Raw genomic sequence first — 18,840 nt, forward strand, 5'->3', positions numbered from 1 at the left:
TAGGTTTAATATTCACATGGTGGGTTGAATACGCAAAATCATTTTCTAATGACACCGTGTCCACTAAACCAATGAAATTGTACCAAAGACGTCGTAAAAGTAACTCGTCACTTCCAAGTTATTCAAGGTATGTAACAAATTAAACTCCTAACGATGCCAAATGTGGACAATACCATAGTAAACACCAGCTAATTCTATAACCTCTAGTCCAGCGCCGGCCTGTCGCCTGTTAATGGTCTAGGGGTGTCTCTCCCCCCACACCCCCTTGTCCATTAAACCCGCTGTTGTCCAGCCTTATTTACTCATCTGGGAACCCTATTGAGTTTATCCCATGTCCGGTCTCGGCACCTACTGATTTTCACTTGCGAAGAACAGTTTAGAGAAAGGTTTTGCTCCAAAGTATTTCCAAAGGATTTTGACACTAAACGGCCCAATACTGTACGAACGAATATTTTAACTGGAATGTTAGTTGGGAGTGCCCAGGCCATTAGTAATAATAAAAAATATTAAAACGTATGGGGTTAATATTATGTATAACAAAATATGATTTATAACCACACGTTGTGGTAAAAAAATGTTCAAATGAAGCCCGAAATCAAATAACACTTACATCAAATCCACCATATTCGAAATGTTTAGTCGCTAAAACATCCCATAGACATAGGCTTGTTCTTCTGACAACTAATTACATAAGAAAATGAGAAAAATATGAATCAAATACCGTTTAAAACCCTTAATCAACAACAGAGAATAAACAATTAAATAGCTGTAACCAATGTAATAAATAACAATAGCGAAATGAAGAAAAGCGGATAATTCTGCTTGGAGAAAAGCTTAAACAGTTAATAAACAGGTGACGATGAGGGAAAACCACGGACCAACCACTGGAAATGTCTTTATAACCAGGAATCAGGGTAAAATATTTACTCTACCTTCCTGAAAATAAGAACAGCAACCTTAGCTATGTGCTTTATACAATGACTACTACAGTTGCGCCTAGTTTCTTTAGATAAATGAAAAAATAACACCTAATTTCTCCCATTATGACAGTTAATTAAAAAGAAATGATTTTAAATTCCAATGTACTTATATGAGTAAAGGGAACCCTTTACTCATATGGTATTATTATGATTATACTCATTAATATACATATTAATATACATACATATTAATATACTCATATGATATGGTATTAATTGACTAAACAAAAAGATATATGTTCTCTTTCTAATACACAAATAATATACAATAAAATCGATCCAGACCTCAACTTTCACTAATTTAGAAAGTTCGTCAATTCGCAAGCACTATACAACATGGAAATGTATTTAAATTCTCGCCTCGCAATAGTTTCCTTACAATTTGCATTGGTAATATCTGAGATGAAAAGCTGTTAAAATAGGAACGATCTATCTAGTGGATAAGAGGAAATGTAGACTTTTGCTAAGTAAAATGTCTATAAATGCTTGGGAAGTTTATATCAGAAGTTTAGTGAATATAATTCGAAGTAAAAAAAAACTTTCGTGAACAAATATTTGATAAATTATTTAATTAGAGTGCTATTAGTTGAGTTAGGCTAAGGCCTACCGGTCCAAAAACCTCCCATTTCACATGTTATTTGTCGTGAGCAAGTAGACATTTAAAAAATTTAACTATTACGAACTTGCATTCATGAATTTCAAAACATACTGTAGACTACGTGGCAATATCTCCTAAAAACCGTTTTGTGACTTTATAAAGCCATTTTTAACGTCGATAACTGTGACCAATTATAAAAAAAATGTTTTATGTCATGCAAGCAAGTAGACAAGTTTTTTAACCTTACGTTTTTCTCCATTGCATAGATCTGTAGCAACTTGTATAGTATCAAATTCAGTATTAGGCTACTGGTGCTACCGCTGATGGCTGATGCCTGTGTAGGTTGGTAGCTAGCAGACAATATGACAACTAGGAACATGAGATCAGCTGTTTCTCCGTTCTAGCCGTCGCGCTCGGCGCTCGCCACCATAAACATAGTGTTATTTGTTTATGAACATCGATCTCTAAATAGAGATCGATGTTTATGAATGACAGTGGGATTCCACCATCTGATAGTGGGTGTAAAAATACTCTTAATTATATAGTTAATATGCTAAATCGCGAACAAACCTTTGTGTGTGGATGTGTTCCTCGGCTACAATTTGACAACAATTCATTGCATTGCAGCTAATATAAAATATGTACTAAATACTAGCTCAGATTCCTCTAGTGCAATGAGCTTGAAGCATTTCCCGATGAATCTTCCAGGCAAAGCATGTATATACATTTTAACGAAACTTGCACTGCTTTAAAACAGACACAAAGAGCATCTATCACACTTATATTTTTTTTAAGTAAAGGAAGCTTGTTCAAAAAATGTTTAAAAAAATGTTACTATTCATTTAATACAAACGTGACAAAAGGTGAACAAAGGCCGCTACTGAGGTGTAGTGCAGTTAATGTTTAAAGATTCACATAAGTGTAACAAGTACACAGTAGCTAGGAGGGGTTCCTCCTTTAAACACCTAGTAGCATCGGTCCACCCATTAGGCAATAGCAACACCTCTGTATATATGCTGACAAAAAGATACATAATTCCTACGAGAACCAACAATTGAAAAGCATTCAATTTTGATATGGTTAGGTTAAACATGTTAGATCGTGAGTCGTCTCGTCTTATCGACATCGATGCAATAACTGTCAGGATAGCCGAAATGTTGTACTCGTCTTCAACTCAAGGTCACTGGTTCAATCCCATCGGTAGAAAGTTATGTTGGATAGCTTCATCTACTAATCGAAATACGTTAGTTAAGAACTTAATTAATTACTCTTTTTTAAAACCACACTCCCTAAATTCATACAAACATAAATGCACTTCCGATTCTTTTTTACTACAAAAATATATCATATACTTTAACTGGTAATCTCTTCATAACAATACCGGTTATAAAACTACATACACAAAAGATAACAGTTATAGTTTTGGAGTAAACAGACCTTTCAACCAACAGTTAATGAACAATTCTGATTCCATCGATAACAGGATTGTCGGTCGTGTTGTTGACATTGGCTTAACTGAAATGTATTCTTTATTGACATTGTATTATCATCCATTTTTGATCTGAGGGATTATTTAATTTTAAGAGTAATTCATAAAAACTGGTTTCGAATCTTGCAAAATATCCTTGTCTAAAGGTGCAAATATTGTTATTCTTGTATACAATTAAAGTACTTTTCAAAAAATAATATAAAGGGCTACCATAGTCAAATAGAATTAAATTTAGACCAACAGCAGTGCTGCGGTTAGCATATGTTTTGGCGTCCACGACAAGGAGCGCCGTGTAGTTGCGGCGCACGCGCTGCTTAACTACACGGCGCTCCCAGCGGTGCACTGCTGTCGGTCTATATTTAATTATCTGTCTATAGTATTACTCAAGAAATCAGAATCAGCTGGACAACATAGAGAACATAGTGAGCAATCGGATGTCACGGGTTCAACCACAAGAAAGATCAGTAATTTTTCTATGTTAAACTGGACCCATCTGTCCTTAATCATTGGACGATAAAAAAAAGACCCTGGCTAAAAACAAGCTGTTTATAGCTATTAACAGAACTATAAAATCAATTCACACTATCTTCATCCTACACTAACTATTCTTTCGGTCATATTTGGTTGGAATACCAGCAGCGTACCCCATATTTTTTCAGGGGGGTTATTCGTCTATTCCTTGCTACTTCGGCCTATTAACCTATTGTAGCACTTAATTAGTATTGTAGCTATGCTCCCCATCTTAGTTGGTAATAACATTTATATGAACAATAAAAAATCCTAAAACCTAATTAATAGCACTAGTATCATTTTATTTTAACATCTCACAACTATTCACACAATAATACACAGCTACAATGTACATGAAGTTTCTTACAAAGGATACTAGAATCATCAAAGGCATGAATTTGAAATGCATCATTCCAAAGTTAAAGGCGCTCTCAAAGTTTATACATGGGAATAAATGAATCAATAACTATACGACTTTGTGATATTGTCGACTGATTCTGCTTACGATATTTGTATGGTAGTAAAAAGGTTGCTGCTTTGAAGGGGTAGTTAGTTTTATAATATTATTTAAGCAAATAACATCAGTGTAAGGTATCCTTGACAATAGAAATCGCATGGTTTTACTAGATAATCATTACTGATTCAATTTAAACATCTCATTATGTTCCGTATTGCTATTGTTTGTAATTGTCGCAATTTTTTATGGAACTTTTCCACCAAAAACATACAAGGTTAACGTATTGTCTAGATTTAAATAATTGTATACGTTAAATATTGATTAAATTATGTATGAAAAAATCTTTAAGCCAATATCAACTTGTACACGAATCTAAATGTGTTTTTTCATAGAACTTAACACTTTAAAATCACTTTTAGTATTGAAAATTGTACTTGAAATAAAATAAAATACAAACGCCAATGATGTAGTGTAACAAAAGTAATTTTCTCATCTATTATCGGTACTTACTGCCGCATTAAGTCTTTTATTGCCTTTTTAAGGTGCGTGGAATACAAAACAAACTACGCGTTTATTTCAACCATAACACTGAGTAATAAGCCGTTGTTTATCTATAACTCGCCATTCAGTAGTTAGTCAATAGCAATGTTCAGTTTCAGTATAATGCTAAAGTAAGTTTGATTAGTGTTTCTTTGGTTCATGCAATTTTATGTCGCCTGCATTGCTACTGATGCAAAACAGATACAGTTGTCAATAGCAATGTTCAGTTTCAGTAGTAATGCTAAATTATGTTTGATTAGTATTTCTTTGGTTCATGCAATTTTATATCGCCTGCATTGCGGCTGATGCAAAACAGATACAGTTGTCATATTGCCTAGTCGTGGAATGAAGGCACCGTCGTTGTATGTTTGGCACAGAATTTAACCTCATCTCTTTACTAATTTATTAACCGTGTGAATAAGCTGAAAACAATTTCAGGTTTTATTTTCTCTGTTGTAGATTGAACATTTTAATTTGTATTACTATTTATCTCTCGTTGTTTAACTAACCTTAGGCAATAGATTTACTGTAGTTGCTTGGTCTCTGGTTTCATTACCAAAGAATACAATGCGCACACAATAATATGCTTAAAAATCGGATAAACATTCACACTAACACATCCTAATTTTACCTGAAATTGGACACATGTCAAACTATCATCATTGTTTCCTTATCCTAGTCTACCGCAGATATTTTAATTGTTAGTAATAATATTTATGATATTATTTATACCTAGAAGAAACCAGCGAAATATCTAGCAACAATATTTGCCATATGTAATTTAATAATTTTTACATCAACGTTAATGCAAACAAATGATTACACTCAACTTCTCATTACGTTAAGTAAAGGTACGGATGGGTTATTTCCCAAAACTCGAGAAGAACAACTACGGAGCTGCGTAGCGGCGAGCCAAGATCACTAATTGTTTCGTCCTTAATTAAAGCAAAACAAACAATCGGGGCTCTAGGGCGTTCTGACTTCGTATAATATAAGAACGCAAAAACGATTTTAATTAACATGTTATGATTTTGCAGCTTGTGTACAGTATGATGTGCAAATTGTGGAAACCCTTGATAAAAATTAATTGTTGTTAGTTAGTGTCAGTAAGAATCACAATCATATTTTTAGAAAATCTGATCAAACCAATATTATTTACTTATCAAAGCGAACTTTTAAAAGTAGATAGTCTAGAGTTGGTAGCTGAGAGGATATAGCTCACCTAGTGATCAGATGGTCACCGGTTCGATCTTAACAAAAGCAAATAGCTTTTTTATGGTTCAAAACTAGCTGTCCTTGGCCATTGGGATGTTAATACATGAAGCAACATCTAGTTTTGGTCAATTAACAAAGCTACCCAGATCATTCCACTCTACTATACACACACCGTTCAATCACATTCAGCTAAAAATACGCACAAAAACGTGCGTCACTGTCAAAAGTGCCAGATCAGATGGCAAATATTTTACTCAGTTCAGTTTTAAAAATAACTAAATGTTACTAAATTTGTTCTCCTTTGACCAATGTGGTCACTCAAGTCAAATGTTGGCCTTTCAAGCCTGGCTTCATCCATTTCTTTACCCTATCTGATGTCACGACATATTCATCTTGGACTTCAAGCTGGCACCTTTCTTCCAATTGGCCACTCCACAATCTTTATACCATTTAATTTTACTCCCTGGCTCTAAAAATGTCAAGCCACCCAATTCTCCTTATTTTTATGTTCAACACCCCATCTCTATTAATTCATACAATCTCATTTGCGCCAGACTTAATTATCTTGTTCCATGCGTCTAAAACCTCAGTCATATTCAAGCCAATGTTAAAAAGGTCTAATTGGCCACTCCATAATCTTTATACCATTTAATTTTACTCCCTGACTCTAAAAATGTCAAGCAACCCAATTCTCCTTATTTTTATCACGTTCAACACCATATCCCTATTCATTCATACAATCTCATTTGCGCCAGACCTAATTATCTTGTTCCATGCGTCTAAAACCTCAGTCATATTCAAGCCAATGTTAAAAAGGTAAAATACCTGCTACTAATCAATCTATTTAATTTAAGACGCAACTATTTTCAGCTTCTACGAGGCCATAAACAGCCATTAACCATTTTCAACAATCAGCCATCAACAAACAACCATCATCAACCGTCATTATGCGTTACGAAGAGCTTTTTCTTCTCTTCATGTAAAAATTTAAAATTCATCTTTTTGATAGATTTTAAATAAACCGTATGAAATCGACAAACACACGAACGCCACAACAAACTTTTACCCGTCGAAGTTTGAGTTAGATGTTTAATTTTTAATCAATCAAATGTGACAATCTCCATTAAAATAAAAAAACAACCTTCGTACAACCTGATGATGGTTCCATGTAGGAGCTGAAACTAGTTGCGCCTGTAATTGAATGGATTGTCTAAAAGCAGGTAATATAAGCCTTTTAAATATTTTTTGGAAATCCGGAGGCTAACATCTAGAATCAATACAATGGTTTTATTATGAATTTATAAGTACTAATCCTCGTAGTTTTAAAGTTTCAATGATCAAGAACCAACGCGAATGCCAACACAGTGTGGGAGGTTTAAGCAGTTTTGCTCACAGCGCTTAAGCCGCTTACCTACGTCATCCACTGATCTAGTTTTAATTATTACTGTCCAAACCCTTTTCCATTTCTGTAATTTGTTTACTCTAAAAACGCAAAGTAATTTATAAGTGATGGATTTTGATCGCTAAGTGTCTCTAGAAAAACGGTAATTATTTAAAAATTTGATATAAGTGAATACAAAAGATAAAGATTTTCATATTGATAGATGTTAGCCTCCGGATTACTGTATAATACTTAAAGTGGTTTAAATACCTGCATTTAAGTAATCCAATTCGTTGCTTATGTTGCAACCGGTTTCAACTCCGTAGTCATCTTCAGGCGTCGAAAACTATGACGACCTTCAAATGAAGTGATAACTTATATCCTTGGACGCCTGAAGATGACTCCACGGAGTTAAAACCGGTTGCAACATAAGCAACGAATTGGATTACTTAAATGCAGGTATTTAAACCACTTTAAGATAAAGATTTATTAAAAATAGCTAGTATAACACATCATAAATGCATATTTATAAAAAAATTATTAACACGATATCAACCGAAAACATAGAACTAAATGTGTTATTTGGGTTATTTATCAAAACTACTTATGTATGAACGTGCGATGTGAGAATATATTTGTCTATGTTTATTTAAGGATTGTGGATAAATGGATATCTGAATTGAAAGAGATGCAAGAAGAGTTTCCTGAATTCCATTTTATGTAGGAAATAAACAATTTTTTTAGTGAAGACTCTACAAATACAATTGTCCACAGTTGAAACAATTATGGTATCTATCTATATATTAATAGGCAAGCATGTTTCTTTAAAACCTTTTTTCTCAGCTCATGTGCATCGCAGGGAAAATCTACGCATACTGTTAGAAAGATATTTGCCTGTAGATGTGCAGAATCCCTTTATAAATTAAAATAGGCTAAAAAATAAGCACAAAAAACGAATTTGAAAACTTCAAAAAATTAACATGGACCAACTGGGTTGCCATGATGGTGACGAAATAACAACAAAATGTAAACAGAAAATCAAAACAATTGGAGGAAATCCCAATCACATGTTTTATTTACAGTGTGGGGAGAAAATATAGTAGTCTGTACATTAATTATTTATGGTCGAGTTTCGACCACAGGACGACCACTAGTTTTACTAATTGAGCAACCAACTTACAGCACAGTAGATTATTTCTCACAAGTGAATAAAAATACTATACCAATGAATGGAAAACCCCAATACTGCTTATTTAATCTATCTATCTATCTATCTATACTATTATAAAAAAGAGGTGGTTGCTGTATGTGTGTATGTGTGTATGGGAAAAGTAAACTCGAAAAATACTGGTCGGATTGGGCTGAAATTTGGCATGATGATAGCTCACATTCCCGATTAACATATAGGCATATTCTTATTTCAAAAATCCTTTCGGGCTCCGCCCCAGTGGCTCTGAAGTTTCCCATGTTAACCTTATGAGAAATGGAATTATTGAATCTTAACAGCTGTTTCAATTAAACAAGTTGGTTCTGTTCTATGATGTTCAATAGCATTAAAGTTAAAAGGATTACCAACAGGGTGCAGCACTATTATTTCTTTTACATTTATGACAACAGCTAATTTGCAACCAAAAGGTGAGTGAGCGTAGCGAACGAACTTCAACCTGGAGGCGAGTTAGCGTAGCGAACGAGCTAACCTGAAGGCAAGTGAGCGCAGCGAACGAGCTCCAACCTAAAGGTGAGTGAGCGTAGCGAACGAGCTCCAACCTAAAGGTGAGTGAGCGTAGCGAACAAACTTCAACCAGGACGTGATTGAGCCATGCGAACGAGATAATCTTGAAAATTAAGAAGTTAAACGGGGCAAAGCCCGCGGGTTACAGCTAGTCCTGGATATAAGAATGCTATGCGAGTGTGCAATTTAGTTGGATCATCTATGTACCTTCGAAACCAAACATCAGAACTATCATCTAAGGCAGTTGGGTCTTGTTTCAAAAAATCTAAAACCTACTGAATTGTCGAAGGATTGAATAGGAGAAATTCTGACTGCTATGAAACTCCGCTAACAAGTTTGATTGATGCCTTTAAAATATACATTACTAGCTGTAACCCGCGGGCTTTGCCCCGTTTAACTTCTTAATTTTCAAGATTATCTCGTTCGCATGGCTCAATCACGTCTTGGTTGAAGTTCGTTCGCTACGCTCACTCACCTTTAGGTTGGAGCTCGTTCGCTACGCTCACTTGCCTTCAGGTTAGCTCGTTCGCTACGCTAACTCGCCTTCAGGTTAGCTCGTTCGCTACGCTACTCGCCTCCAGGTTGAAGTTCGTTCGCTACGCTCACTCACCTTTTGGTTGCAAATTAGCTGTTGTCATAAATGTAAAAGAAATAATAGTGCTGCACCCTGTTGGTAATCCTTGTAACTTTAATGCTGTTGAACATCATAGAACGATAGAACAGAACCAACTTGTTTAATTGAAACAGCTGTTAAGATTCATTAATTCCATTTCTCATAAGGTTAACATGGGAAATTCCAGAGCCACTGGGGCGGAGCCGATTGGACGGATCACGAAATTGATGGTGTATAAACCTATTCCATGAAATTCTACACGTTTGTACCAAGTTTCGTGGCAATCGGTTCAGCGGTGTCTGAGTTTATCACTGCCAAACAAATATATATATATGTATATATATACAAACATCCTCTTTTATACTTATAGATACATTACTAGGATAAACATGTAACACAATGGGTTTTAAGCTTAAAAATCATAAACGTAAGCTGGTACAACAGTGATTACATCGTGAACCTAGACTAAAGCATAGTTTTGTAGCCATATATTGATACATAATTTATGCATAATGTTTGCTGTAATCCCTCAGGCCATTACTAGCGATTGGCATCGATTTACAAATGGCAGCCAATTGGTAATCATAATGCTCATTTGGACGATAGTTCCCTGTATAGTTAAAACGTCATTATGTCATTGTTGGAAATATAGCGAACAGTTTTTGTTTATTTATTTGTCGACGAAATGTCCAAGAATGCATTATAACAAAGTAAAAATAATTTGCAAATAAAATCTATGTTATGAAATATTTTTGCATAACTATGTAAAAGGGTGCGGTGGAAATAGTTTTAAAATTGACCAAAGCTTAATACAAGTTTATATTAATAAAAGAGTTTATCACAAATACATTAACCACTACAGAAATCAAGAGATTAATTTTTATCGACAATAAAACAATAGAACTCAAAGTGTCAACATAAAACTTTATCGTGGTAAAACTGTGGATGACAAAACGACGATAAGCCTTTGCGGATCACTGGCTTGCAATTGTTTTATTAACTTTTGTTACCATTAGTTAATTTGTTTATTAGCTAATACGGGCTTATTAGCTTGTAGTGTAAGCCCAAGGATACACACGCAATATAAATGTAATTTATATTAAACAGAGTAATCGCGTTGTTGAGAAATAACCTAAGTCTTTTTTGTTAAGACTAAATGTTATAAGACTCTTATAGTTATTGTCTATTATATATTTTTTTTGTTCTGGTCGCAAAAGGGGAGAAAAATTAACTAGGCTAGCTTACTGTTTAAAGTTGACTCAGACGGGTACTTTCCTGTTAAAGGGAACGTCCATTATTATCGATGATTTATTTTCGATACATCGATATTTTTGTTTTCCATCCGATATATTGATAGTAACAAATTGAAACATATCAGCTGACAAGTACGATGTAGGATAGAGTAAATAAATATTGTTCAATATCAACAAACAATTAAACAAAATATTATATTGAAACTAGCTGACCCGGCGAACTTCGTATCGCCTAAGTTATAGGTTTCCCCTAAGACAGACCGATGGAAAGAAAGTACCGTTACGTTTAATTTTCAAGATGATCTCGTTCGCATCGCTCAATCACGTCCTGGTTGAAGTTCGTTCGCTACGCTCACTCACCTTTGGGTTGGAGCTCGTTCGCTACGCTCACTCACCTTTAGGTTGGAGCTCGTTCGCTGCGCTCACTTGCCTTCAGGTTAGCTCTTTCGCTACGCTCACTCGCCTCCAGGTTGAAGTTCGTTCGCTACGCTCACTCACCTTTGGGTTGGAGCTCGTTCGCTGCGCTCACTCACCTTTTGGTTGCAAATTAGCTGTTGTCATAAAATGTAAAAGAAATAATAGTGCTGCACCCTGTTGGTAATCCTTGTAACTTTAATGCTATTGAACATCATAGAACAGAACCAACTTGTTTAATTGAAACAGCTGTTAAGATTCATTAATTCCATTTCTCATAAGGTTAACATGGGAAACTCCAGAGCCACTGGGGCGGAGCCCTTTTAAGAATTTCGAAACGGGAAATAGTTTACGTCCGATTCGCATACCTACAGAATTTACACACCAAATTTCATAACGATCGGTGAAGTCGTTCCGGAGGAGTTTGCAGACAAACACTGTGACACGAGAATTTTATATATTAGATAAAACTGTTCTAAACTAACCTAACCAACCAAACTTGCTGTAACATTTCAAAATTCCGTTTGATAGCCTATTCCCCATATGTCTTTTCTGTTATCAAATGGAATTTTGAAACGGTAACTTAGCCTATACAGCAAGTTTGGTTAGTTATGTTAGGTTAGTTTAGAATAGTTTCATGTCCTAATCCAATATATAGGCTATTATTTTTGTCTAAACAAGGTTAGTTCTTAATTTGTAATTTAAATGCGTTTGAATATATGAAAACAGAAGGAATACCAATCGTGAAGTAAAACAAAAATATCGATATATCGAAAATAAATCATCGATAATAATGAATGTTCCCTTTAACAGGAAAGTACCCTTAGACGTTATTTGATTCAATTTTTTTTATAAAATCCTTACGATTACTCCACTGTTACCAAAACACCATACGTTTATAAACCAATGAAGTCTACATGTACCTAAAGGAAAGACACTTGTAAAGCACAATCTCTAACTGCTTTTGGATACTGAAGTCTTTTGTTTTAACCTTTGCTCTATCAGTAATCAAAGACAATACCTACAGTCATTGACGAACTGTACACTGTACACTGTACAGCCATTGATTGACTAATGGCCACAATCGCACTAATGGTACACCAATTGACTACGCTTACGACTATTGACTAATGGTAAAATGATTCATCAATGTTAACCAAAAGCATAATTCTATTTTTAGAACCACATAGAGAACGTTACTAGTTACTACTATATTGTGAAAAATATATTAGTAATATAACGAATAAATTTTATACCTTGCATTTTATTTTATTTTGTAACTGAGACAAAATAAAACCTATTCGCCTATTGGGTCTGATGATGATTAGAGTTCCAATCGAAATCGATCACCATCTTTCATATGTATTTACCGTCTTGTGAGTCAACAGTATAAGTGTAAACATATTATTACTAGTGGTATTAGACGTATATCTTTTTGTTTTTTTCAGGTAACTGAGACATTCACGTCATAAATACAAAGTGCATTGCATTCAAGGTTTGGAGTTTAATCTAAACAATTTCACAAAATAATTTAAACTCAAATCAAATAATTTATTTAGCCAGAATTTTAAGAAACCAAGTTTCATTAGCTAAGTCATATTATTTTTAAAACATGCCTAACATGGGTCTACAAATGTATACAGGGTTTTATAAAATGGCTTTAATAATTGAGACTAAAATTATAGACGCAAAACCATTTTTCCATATGCATAATCTACACACTAGTGTTATTGCAGTATTACTACTCTTAGGCTACGGCCACACGGGCGTTTTTTCACGCGGTAAAATGTAGCTTATTTTCACGCTGCTTGATTTCCCGCTGTTGTATGCCACACGTGCGTTTTTTTTCACGCGGTAAAATGTAGCTTATTCTCACGCCGTTGAAGTCCAGGAGCGGGAAAATGCACTCGGAACCCGCAGTTGATTGACGAATTCACGTAGTTATTTTGTAAATCTTCCTAATGGCCGAAATAGTAACCTTGTTTCTGACTAGTGAACAAGAAATATGAATGGTATAGTAATTTTGGTTCGAAAACAACACTAAAATTATTTTATTTTGTTGACCTTTCATTTAATTATTTACATTTAGTACAAAAAAATATAATATAAATATTTTCATGACTTTCATCAGATCTTTGAATATTTTACTACATAAATGCCTCTTTACATTTTTTAGTCCAACTAAATTCCTTTCCTTTTAGTAACAAGTTATTAAGTAGTACAGTAAGGTCGACCTATGTTTGAGATAAAACGTGTAAGCATACCGTGTAATTGGCTAGACCCAAAAATAGTTTACGTTATCCTGTAAAAAATTAGATCCATTTATCTTTATTTTAACTTGCTAGAACGACTTGATCAAAGCTGCGTGTTGCTCCCGCCCGTGTGGCCAGGAACAGAGCGTGAAAACAAGCTTCAAAAATGCACCCCAGTCCATTCTTCTGCGGGCCCGCGGCGGGTGATTTTACAGACGCGCCACATCTGCGTGAAAAAAACGCTGCGTGTGGCATACCTCATTACATTTAATGCTGCTCATATTTCTCGCTTTTTTTCACGCTTCGTTCTTGCGTGAAAAAACGCCCGTGTGGCCGTAGCCTTAAATACAATGCCTCTGCGTTGGTATCTGGCAACGTCGCACCGGCCTATTGCCATGGTCATATCAGTAATAACAAACACTCACTTGTAAACAATGCGTAGAAGCTCAGTGCAACAGCTGTTTTGATAGGCCGAATCCGCGGCGTTGCCAAGTCTCCGACGTGGCCTTGTAAAAGGAAGCTTTGTTGTGTGTCGTATTTATGATCAGTATCCTTCAAAATTAGCATAACTGACTATCAAAACTCTTGGTAGACTTCTTAGTTTAAACTAAAATAATTAAAAGCATTGCTGAAATAGGCGATATTAGACAAACATCGTGTAGAATACGACACGTACGTAACTGTCCCCAACGTCATCTTACGTTTATATCACGTTTATAGTCTGTTTATACGTGTGTCGTATCACGAGCTTCATCTTACGGAGGTCAGGATAGGATGAGGTGACATTAAACAAGACATAAACATCTCAGACCTCGTCCAAGTCATAACATTTATCCGTGTACTATCCTCTATATGACTTAAACAGTCATATCATCAACAAATGTGTAAATAAACAAATCTAACAAACTTTAAAGTTTAAAGTTGTTGTGTTTTAGGCACTTATGATACTGCGCCACTGTAGTCGCGCCACTACACTTCAAGACTAGTCTTTTTAGACTCTTCAGAACCACCCTGGACATTGCAAGATCTTGTTATATGTGCTGCTGATAGTCACCTGCTATGAAAAACCCGTAAGGTCATACACATGAGTAGATTGTAAATGTGTTGAACAATCTTATTGTAGATTTTATCAGTTATATTGAGCTACATCCTGCGATTTGGGACTCGTGAAGACCAGAGTATTCAAATAAGGTTGAAAATAAAAAATCTTGCCCTCTTCACTTGACTAAGGCATCAATTAACACTTAGACTCGAAAGTGACCAGGCACCACAAATAAAAGTCAATCATTGTATTGATTGGAAATTATAAATAAACATTAACATAACATTTACAAAAGCGTTAGTTTTATTCCAGACGCAATTTGTGAACATATTGGATTGTACTTTAATACGGTTTAGCATTTATCACATAGGAAACAAACGGGCATGGTTCAAATTTTTTTATTCGTCCTAAAAAGTGTTTTTAAATAAACATATTTTTTACTTCTCTACAGGGTACTTGATATTTCCCAAACCAGTAGAGATAGTCTGTACGACTCACCGTGCAGGTTTGAAACTTAAATTAGAAAAAAATTGCGATCGCTACTTGAAGTTTACTTTAAGTCTTCAACCCGTTTAAAGTTTCACTTGCCGTTGCAAATTTTTTGTAATTTTCAAGCCCGTAGTTTAAACGTTCATTGTAACCAAACACGTGAGAATTACGCTAAATTTTGACCCAAAGTGGTCGAATAATTAAGTCACTGTGGTTTCATTTCGCATGTCAAAAGCCGTGGTGGTTGTGTGGTGCAAATGAGAGCCGTTCCCTCATCGGGACTAAACAAACAGAAGCGCAAAAGAGATTCTATTTTTGATATCGATTGTGCCAAAAAATACCGTTCAAATACAGATATCTTGATATCGTAAATAAATTGCATTACAATAATATTGTGTAAAACCCATTTTTAATATTATTCCCCTACTACACTTAACACATGCTCGGGATAGTTTTTCACACTACTTCAAGCTAGGGGTTGCTGTATTATCACTTCAATTGGTGATTTGGCAGGATTTGAACCCGGAACTTCAAGAAATAAAGTCCCACGCTCTACCACTAGACCAGCTCGCTCCCGACCAGCTATACTCTCGACAAATACCATTAACATTATAATAATAAGGACAACTCATATTATAGGTCGGCCGCTTAGAAAGCGTCCTCCTCGTAGCATTGGTGCGAGAGAGAGATACCGAGCTGTGGGAGTGAGACAGAATATTGCTCTTCCCCCACTCCGCTACCACCTTACCCCACCCATTATTTATTTTACCTTTTATTTTACCAAATCATATGTTTTCTTGTAATTTTCCAAAGACTTTCGAATGACAATCATTAGGAATCAGCATTGAATAGTCCTAGCGGTGTACGCTAGAACTTATGCTAACAGCGGTCGGTCTATATTTAATTATATTTGTCTATGGTTTAGCTAAAAGATCACTCGAAAAACAATCACAGAAAATACTTGTTCCCTCAGTTTGGATAAAGATAATTAATTTTACATATGCGTCAAATTATTGGATAATTGGCCAGCAAAGTAAAAAAATCTAAAGGCTAACTACTGGATATATTGGGTCGCAAAGTTTTATTTTGTTTAATCCGGTGAATTAATACACTATCCCATGTTTAGGCTCGATGTTCAACAATAATAAATCCCGGGCCGTGCGATTGTTCAATAATCGGATTCGACCATTTCTCTCGACACGACAATTTAGGGTTTACACAATGCTGAATCACTGATACAATGGTAGACTTGAACATTGTTTAATAGAAAACAGTTTTAGTTTAATTCCGATTTGCATACTATATAGGTATTAATTTATTTGTTCCCTAACTGCTTTAAACAACGATGTGTTTCCCTTACTGTTTCGGTGATCTATCATTACTAGTATTACTACAAATACAAACAAAAATAAACTAGCAGTAAGATATCACAAATTAATGATAAAAATAATTACTTTTTTCTAAACAATGTAAAAGATATATAACAAATATATAACAGTAACACAAAAGAATACTTAAGCATAAGGCAGTTTTTAGCGCTGCGAAAAACAACAAAATGCTTACAAATTAGTGAAATTCACTATGCATAACTTTTGTCATTTAGTAATGGAAATGAATTGCTGTTAAAAATACGTTATTTAAACATGGATAGTTTAAATTAGAAACCAAAAATAAAACTAGGTTTTTTAAAATTTTAGTGATATTTTAATCGATATTTGTGCAGGCGTACATCCTCAAGCCTCTAGAACCCAAAGTGTCAAGCAAATTTAAATAAAACGAGTTCAACAGTCCCTTACCCTCCTTTTAAAATTATATTAACATAGTACCACATATTAATGAACAAATACTTTGTTCAAAAAATTAAATACACATGGAGTTGAATTTCATTTCGTGTTTACTTAGCTAAACTCATGTGGATAATCTAAAGTAAATTTCAACTCACGCGATATATTACGCGTGGATATAAAAAGTACGAGGTTTTGCCATTGGATCTGTTCTAAACAATCACTTCTTGATGTATGCGTGAGCTCGACACAACAAAACATCACAAATTGCTGCCTAGCCGTGACATCAACGGTGATTCAGATGTATTGTACGTTCTTGTGACGTGTACATAATTAGCTTGACAAAACTCCGTTTTATGTAAGTGCCTTAACAGATATTTATTTCAGAAAGTAGGCGTTATAATATGTTTAATTCAGCTGGTGCGCAGTGTGGATTTAGCTCTTACCTGGTTATAAGAGGGGCTCCAGTTGGGTTTATGAAAAAATCCAGAAATTTTGTCATGCTTTTTAACTGTACCTAGTTCTTCGTGATCTTAAGGTTTTTGATAATAGGTTTGTGTTAAAGAACAGTTGATGATAGTCAACAAATCTGTAATCTAACATATTCTGCACTCAACATTCACACATCCTAACCTTTAAATACGGACATTGATGTGTCAACGTCCTATAAATTCAATATGGGATAAATGTGGTGAGTACATATAGCACCAACAATTTAAATGGGAAAATGTACAAAATAAATATCAAATTATTATTTTAACTACATCTCTAATAGGCTTTTAACGTAATTTAAACTGACTGCTAGCATTTACAGAAAGAATTAAATATAGACTGTCAGCCGTGCTGCGGTTACCATGTTTACCATAGCTTCTGGCGCACACCGCTTGGAGCGCCGTGTAGCTACGTAGCGCGTACGCCGTATCTACATGGCGCTCCCAGCGGTGTGCGCCAGAACCCATGGTAACCACTGCACCGCTGACGGTCTATATTTAATTCTTTTTGTCTATGCTGAAACGTATTGGATAAAAGGCCGAACAAAATTTAACATTCGTTCACAATTATGTAAAACGCCAATTTTGTGTATCTCAATAATTTAATGATAATGTTTGTAAATTTTCAAGAAAACATTAACATAACGATTTGGTTGACTTAACGACATGCGTCACATACAACAATGGAAGTCAGCTGAACAAAGGCTGCATGTCAATACTCGCATTTGATAAAACAACACATTCATCTGCCATACAATGGAGCTTCCTTCCATAAAGATCACATACACGCATGTTGCGAGGCAAATTTCAAGCTGTAATTCTTCACCAAAAATTGTAAAGAAAAATCGCAGATAAAAACTCATTAGCGCTAAGATATAGATTAGAGTAACAAGTGGCTATGAATAATCGAGTGATACTCTTGATAAGAAGAAACGAAATTGGAGAAATTCGACGACACACTATTAACTAAAGTGTAAACACAAAGTTAGTCCAAATGCCTTTGTAATTTCTTCTCGCTAAAGCGGTATCCTGTTTTTAATTGTTAGTTTTAGCGAATTTCCCTATAGGGAAGTAGCTATTACCGTAGGTGGCACGGTAAGACCTAGACCCGGGACCGATTTACTTTTTCATTTTGATGTCCCCAGAGACCAAAAACACCATTCGTTCAAATTTTTATATATGTATATATATATATATATAGACTTATATATATATATATATATACGTCCGTGAACGCGATAACTTGAGTAATTTTTGTCCGATTTTGATGAAATTTGGTTTAAAGGTGTAAAGCGGGATAAACTTGAATGAGTTCGCGAACCAGCACGATCGGACCATGGGAACGGGGCTTTACGGGGGGTTTTATGGGGTAAAAATTGGTTTTTCTCACTTTTGACCCTCAAAACACAAAATTTCCCGATTTCTCTTTAGACCTTTTTAAAGAGCTTAAAAAAACAAATAATTTAGTGTATAAAAGTATTTTTGTTCGATTATTAGTAACGGAGAAAATTAAAAAAATTGTAAATTTAAAATTCCCATGTTATTCTTATGGAGAATATTGTCAAATGTTGTAGTTTGCTTGTTTATGGATATATTTTGA

The 18,840-nt window shown here is 34.8% G+C and overlaps 1 protein-coding gene across 9 annotated transcripts in view; it reads right to left on the reverse strand.

Moving 5' to 3' along the window:
* The window catches only part of LOC128991635 (syntaxin-binding protein 5-like), a 446,590-nt gene that overhangs the window by 180,020 nt on the left and 247,730 nt on the right, over nucleotides 1–18,840 (reverse strand). The window lies entirely within an intron of this gene.

Source organism: Macrosteles quadrilineatus, unplaced genomic scaffold (assembly GCF_028750875.1).
Source record: "Macrosteles quadrilineatus isolate MER2022 unplaced genomic scaffold, UCM_ALF_1.0 Scaffold_4__1_contigs__length_99947679, whole genome shotgun sequence".
Classification (NCBI taxonomy): Eukaryota; Metazoa; Arthropoda; class Insecta; order Hemiptera; family Cicadellidae; genus Macrosteles; species Macrosteles quadrilineatus.